General features: G+C 36.0%; 1 non-coding gene across 1 annotated transcript; it reads right to left on the reverse strand.

The window, feature by feature from the left end:
* Positions 1–6,335: 6,335 nt before the first annotated feature.
* On the reverse strand, positions 6,336–6,442 carry LOC141687548 (small nucleolar RNA R71). Its single transcript, XR_012561044.1, has one exon. It is a non-coding gene; the product is annotated as a small nucleolar RNA R71 (small nucleolar RNA).
* Between the last annotated feature and the right edge of the window lie 222 nt (positions 6,443–6,664).

Below are 6,664 nucleotides of genomic sequence, written 5' to 3' on the forward strand. Positions count from 1 at the left end.
AGATTCAAGGTCCAAGGGCAAAGAAAAAGTTGGTGAACCTGTAAAGGTTTATGTGCCTCCTATGGATGAAGAAAATCTGATGAAGATGTTGATCTTACTCTGACTTCAAGGAAGATTTCTAAGACAACCTCTGACATGGCTCAAGTTGTTCAGAGTCAAGATATAGTTAGTTCTGATATAACAATGAAGCAAGCAGCCTCTGACATAGCTCAAGTTGGCTTGATATCAGAAGATAAGTCAAAGGAAACCTCTGACATTGCTCATGTTAAATCCTCAAAGTTATTCCTACCAGGATTCACTAAAGCCAAACAGACTCAACCTTTGAAGACTGTAGTAAGTGGTTTTGAAGCAAGAGTGGTTACTGGAAAGGAAGCAAGAAATAAATATGGATTGGGTAGTACTGATGAAAGAAGAGTGCAAAACACAACCAATGATCCAACTTCCTTAAGTGAACCAGGTATTGGAGCAACTCCTGAAAGATTGAATCAACTAGAATCTGTACAGATGGTCTACCATACCTTTTTGAAAGAACACATCTTGTTATATTTCATGACAGATGGAAGGGTTTACCATATAAGGGAAAATGCTATACCACTGAAGTATTTTGAGGAACTAAAACATGCTTTATTCTTACTTCAAGTAAATGACAGAATAACATAAAGTGCTGCAAATTATTTGAAGACTCAAATTCAGAGACAGAAAAGGGTTTATTCTATAAAGTCTGACATCACATATTGTCCCAAGTACAGAGATCACAAGGGTGATATTGTTGATATGAAGCCTAATACTGCAAAGATCAGAACATATCTTGGTATTAAGGGACTTGAATTCAATCTAGAGTCTGACAAAGCCTATGTCATAAGACTAGATCAAGAGTTGAGAAAAGCAAAAATTAATGAGGATGATTGTAGGAGGATGATTGATGAACTCAGATATGCTGAGAGATGTTTGTTAAAGAACTATCTCAGAACAACTCCTGACATCGAAGAGATCAGAAAGTGAAGCCAAGTCAAGATCTACAACTGCTCAAATTATGATGTGTATACAGACTGAAGTTGTTATTAGAAGTTAAAGTTGGTAAAGTTTTAAGGACTGTAAGTTGTAGTTATCTCGTCAAATTCTCATGCATTTGTACTTAATATTTTTGACATCATCAAATATCTGTTAAACTTGTATATTATGCTAATTTACAAGTTGGGGAGATTGTTAGATATATTTGACAATGCCATGTCTAATATGATTTGTGTTTAGTTTTCAGATCTTACTTAAATAGGACAAATCAGTACTTAACTGAAATCAGCACTTAACTGAAGTCAGAACTTAAGTTATTAGTACTTAAGGTTCAGGCGATATTTATCAGAAGATAATATGAGGACTTAAAGGAAACTTTCAGATAAGGAAGGCGGCTGATTGAAAGGAAAGAAGATCAAGACAAACGTAAAAAGAGATATGCATGAAGAAGGAATTCTGTAAAGAATGGAATACTTGGAAGAAAAGATAACTGATTGATGTATTTTAGGAAGCAGAATTATATTCCATATTAATTAGTGATTATCTTGTAACTGTGTAGTACATAAACACAGACATAGGGTTTACACTATATATGTTATCATTATCGAATATTATTCATTGTAACCCTAGCAGCTCTCGTGATATTTGTTCATCACTGAGAGAGGACAGTTCTACATTGTAATAGAGTTTAATAAAGTTTGTTTTCTGTTACTTGTGTTCTTTAAATTCGATTTGATTGTGCTATACACTGTATTCAACCCCCTTCTACAGTGTGTGTGACCTAACAATAGTGAATATGAGATGAGCATGATGGAGAATTAAGTTACTTTCTTAGAATTCAATTTAGTCAAAGATGTGATGGAATCTTCATCAGCCAAACCAATTATGTTAAAGATTTATTGAAGAAATTTGGACTGGTTAACTGTTCACCTGCATCAACACCTATGTCTACAGCTACAAAGTTGGATGAAGATAAGAAAGGAAAATATGTAGACATATCAGGTTATAGAGGATTGATTGGATCTTTCTATTATTTGACTGCAAGTAGACCAGACATCATGTTTGTAACGTGTCTGTGTGCAAGATTTCAAGCCAATCCAAAGGAATCACATTTGATGGATGTGAAAAAGATTTTCACATACTTGAAGGGAACACCAAACTTGGGACTATGGTATCCTAAGGGAACAGATTTGAAGCTGTTGGATACACAGATGCTAATTTTGTTGGATGCAGGGTTCACAGAAAGAGCACTAGTGGAAGATGTCAGTTTTGTGGACAAAGACTTGTATCCTTGTATTGTAAGAAACAACAATCTGTGTCAACTTCCATAGCCGAGGCTGAATATATAGCTGCTAGAAGTTGTGCTCAAGTGCTTTGGATTAGAAATCAATTAATGGACTATGGCCTAGTGTTACATAAAATTCCAATTATGTATGACAATACTAGTGCTATATCTATTGTTGCTAATCCTGTTAATCATTCTAGAACTAAGCACATTGATGTAAGGTACCATTTTATTAAAGAACATGTTGTAAATGGTACTATAGAGTTCATTTTTATTCCAACATAAAAATGATTAGCTGACATGTTTACTAAATTTTTAGATAAAGCAACTTTCACTAGACTTGGTGGTGAAATTGGAATGTTAAATTCTTCATCCTAAAGGCAAGAACTCATCTAATATGTTGCAGCATGTTAATTCCTGATAAATCAAAATTATTTTGATTTCATTGGAAATTAACTGAAATATGACTTATAAATATTTTAGAATTCTCTATGTATTTATTTTTCAAAATTCAAAATTCAGCTTGGAATTTTTCAAATTCTAAGAAAAACTATCTAAATGTTAGTTTATATTTTCAATATGTGAACTTAATATAAGACAGAGCCAAAAAGAACAAAAGTATATAAAGAACCAAGTTCTCGATAAGTCTAATTAACTTATTAACAAGTCATTTTGAGACTTCTCTATAGAGTTCTTGATAAGTCTTTTTCCAGACTTCTCGAAGGACTTCTCGACAAGCCTCATTATGACTTCTCGAAAACTCTTGTAGAGATCTCGATATATATTGATTCCTAGAGTTCTCTACAAGCATACATTTTAGACTTCCCGATAACTTATGACAGGAATAATTTAGTTTAATAAATAATTTTAGCAAAATACTTTTGATATAAAATCATTCTAATTTTATTTTGATTTATTCAAATAAAAATTGGAAAAATTCAGTCCATTCAGGACAAACTGGGTATTCATTTGACATCTCTATAAGTCACTGTCTAGTTGTCGATAAGAGTCAGGAAAGTGACATATCGATATGTATCTATTATCTAATGTGACTTCTCGATAAGCAAATCCCGAACAAATATTCCTACTTCTCGACAAGTTATTTACCTTTCTCTATAAATACCCAAACATCTCGACATAACCCCTCTTTATGCTTTCGAGATATCAATTGACCTAGTTTTGCAAACCTTAATCATTTTCTCTCATTTCGAGCTCTTTCTCTTTCAAATCTCTTTCCCACTGAAATTCAAACACTGTTAGAGTTGTTATCCCTAAGGATGGTACCAACTACCTAGCTTTCACAAATGCTAACCAAGCTCCTGATAGTTTCAAGAGCTTTATCAAGTTTTTATCTGAGACATACTTTGCAGGTGCTTTAACTGATAATCCCATTCTGTATATGGATGTTCTCAATAAATTCTGGAATTCAGCTATGGGTAGGACAGTTGTGCATGAGAATCAAGTTGCATCTTTGGGGGTAAGCTGCTCAATTCAAGGCCAACAGGTGGAGTTTAGTGAAGATGATGTTAACCAGGCCCTGGGAATCCGTACTGATGGCATGGTGCAGGTACCCACTCAAGAGGATCTAGCTGAATTTATGGACTTCATAAATTACAGTGAAAGGACCAACCTTGCCAGCCTGAATAAGAAGCATCTAAGAAGGAAATGGTCATTCGTGTTTGATTCAATAGTGAGAGCCTTCACATGCAGGAAGACTGGGTATGACAACATATCGAGTGTGGTTTAAAAGATGGTGTTCTCCATGGCTCAATAAAGGCACATTAATATGAGGCCATTTTCTATACCATACTATTTTCTATCGGGGCTATTGATCCTGGAAGAACTCAGCACAAGGCTCACAATGCTTTTGGCCAGAAGAATAAGGAAATTTTCTTTCCCAGGTTTATTATGTCCACTTTAAATCATAAAGTTCCATACATACTGATAAGTGGCATTTTATACGACTTAGAACATCTTATAATAGCTTAAATTGGTGTCTTGAAATCAATTATTTTATATATTTGATGCGTTTTTCTAGTGTTTGTGCATTTCAGGGTATTAGTTGCATTTCGGGGGAGAATTCATCAAAAATAAGCCTTGGCATGTGCCTAGCATTGCAAGAGGGAATAGAGGAGCAGATTACAACGAACAAATGGAGCAAAAACAGACCATTTTCCAGTAGGGGTCTGAGTGCCCGCTCAGCTATGCTGAGCGGTCGCGCAGGAAGCTGAGCGCCCGCTCAGCACGCAGGGACGGAAAATCAGATTTATTATTTTAGACTCCTAATTATGTTTGGCTTCCAACTTCTGAGTAATCTGAGTTTTATGGTACTCCTATATAAGTAGATTTCAGAGACGTTTCACGTGTGTTGGATCGTTGTATTAATCAAGGAGCGAAGGAGATAAGGAAGAAGACCGTTTTAGCACACCGCAACGAAGAGGAAGCATATTTTCTTGTGATTCTTTATTTCGTTGTAACGTTGGATGCTAGTTTTCTTTGCTTTGAACCTATTTACTCTTGTGACGTACTTTGGTTTAATATAATTAGTTTAGTTATTATTCTTTTGTGTTTATTTATCATGTTTTCATATGAACCCATGATGACGATAAGTGCTAGCATGGGCTAATCGTGATCATGGGGTTGTAACAGATTTACTATGGAATTCTTTAGTTAGTTGTTTAATACCTTAGTGTATGATGATTGTATGATATCTAGTATTGGTTGTGCGTATTCGTCTTATGTGTGTCGCGATCATATAAGATAGGGTGTTAATCTCTTGTGAAGCGACGGTGGATCTCGAGATTTAGAACTTGCCATGCTAGCATAGGTTCATGTACGAGTCTGCATGATTAGTGGGTAACTCTAACCATTTTATTCGCCCTGTGTAATCAAAAGGAATAACTCGTTCTTAAATCATTATGTTGTCAATTTCTGTAGTCATATAGGGACACACATAATTGATGCCTATTAAACTTCTATCTTAATTGTGGATGTTTGGTAGAATGGTATTAGTATAATGAAAGTTGGCTTTTATCAGTTTCGTGTTATTCGATTAATATCATCACTGTTGTATTCTATGGGTATTAACAATGACTATTGAAGGAAGTAGTAATGAAGTTGTGATCTCATGAGTGTTTTAATATTGTTAATTTGAAGTGTAATTAAGTGATTAATTTTAGTAGTTAATTGTAGTTAATAATTAGTTACTTAAATCTAAGTGTTATTGTCTTAACATTGAGAAGTAATCATACATTGGTGAGTGAGTTTAATTGAACATAATTAGTCTGAGTCTCTGTGGGAACGAACTAGAAAGTATTCTATATTACTTACGAACGTGTATACTTGCGTGAATATTAGCGCGTGTTTTCACCCTAACAAGTTTTTGGCGCCGCTGCCGGGGACTTGACGTATTTGTTTAGTTTATGTACTTACCATCATTGGTCGTTAGGACTCAGTGATTAAGACGTGTTACTTATTGTTTTCGGTTGTGTTTCAGGTACTTTAGCGAGCGTTTATGCAAACTCGTTCTCGTACTCGCAAGAGGACTTTAGATACAGCTGAGGAGACAGACGAAGTTCTTGATATTCCGGAGAAGATAGATTTTGAAGATTCGGATTCAGGAAGTGAGCAGAAGGAGCCAGTAATCATGGGTGATCATATTGTTCCGGCAGATCCAGCTCTTATGGACTTTTCTCGGCCTAAAATGTATGACATTCAGTCAAGCATTCTTCATCCGGCTATCCAAGCTAACACCTTTGAAATCAAGCCGGGCACTATTCAGATGGTGTAGAACTCTGTTCTTTTTGGAGGAGCTGCGACTGAAGACCCCAACATGCACATAAGGAATTTTGTCGAGATATGCAGTACTCTCAAATATAATGGTGTGACTGATGAGGCTATCAAGATGAGGCTTTTCCCATTCTCGCTGAGGGATAAAGCTAAGGACTGGTTATATTCTGAACCAGCTGGGTCCATCACTATTTGGCAAGATCTTGCGCAAAAGTTTCTGGTGAAGTTTTATCCAATGGCAAAGACTGTTGCTATGAGTAGTGCTCTTACTCAATTTATGCAGCAACCTACAGAATCTATGTGCGAAGCTTGGGAGCGCTACAAGGAAATATTGAGAAAGTGTCCACATCATGGAATGCCCGATTGGATGGTGATCACTGGTTTCTATAATGGTTTAGGGGCCCAATCTCGGCCCATGCTAGATGCAGCAGCTGGAGGCACCTTGTGGGCCAAAAGCTATACTGAGGCTTATAATCTTATTGAGACTATGGCTGCAAATGAGTATCAAAACCCAACTCAAAGGATGATGCCTGGGAAGGTAGCAGGTATTCTGGAAGTCGATGTAGCCACCGCTATTGC

The sequence above is a fragment of the Apium graveolens genome, chromosome 9, assembly GCF_009905375.1.
Source record: "Apium graveolens cultivar Ventura chromosome 9, ASM990537v1, whole genome shotgun sequence".
Lineage (NCBI taxonomy): Eukaryota > Viridiplantae > Streptophyta > Magnoliopsida > Apiales > Apiaceae > Apium > Apium graveolens.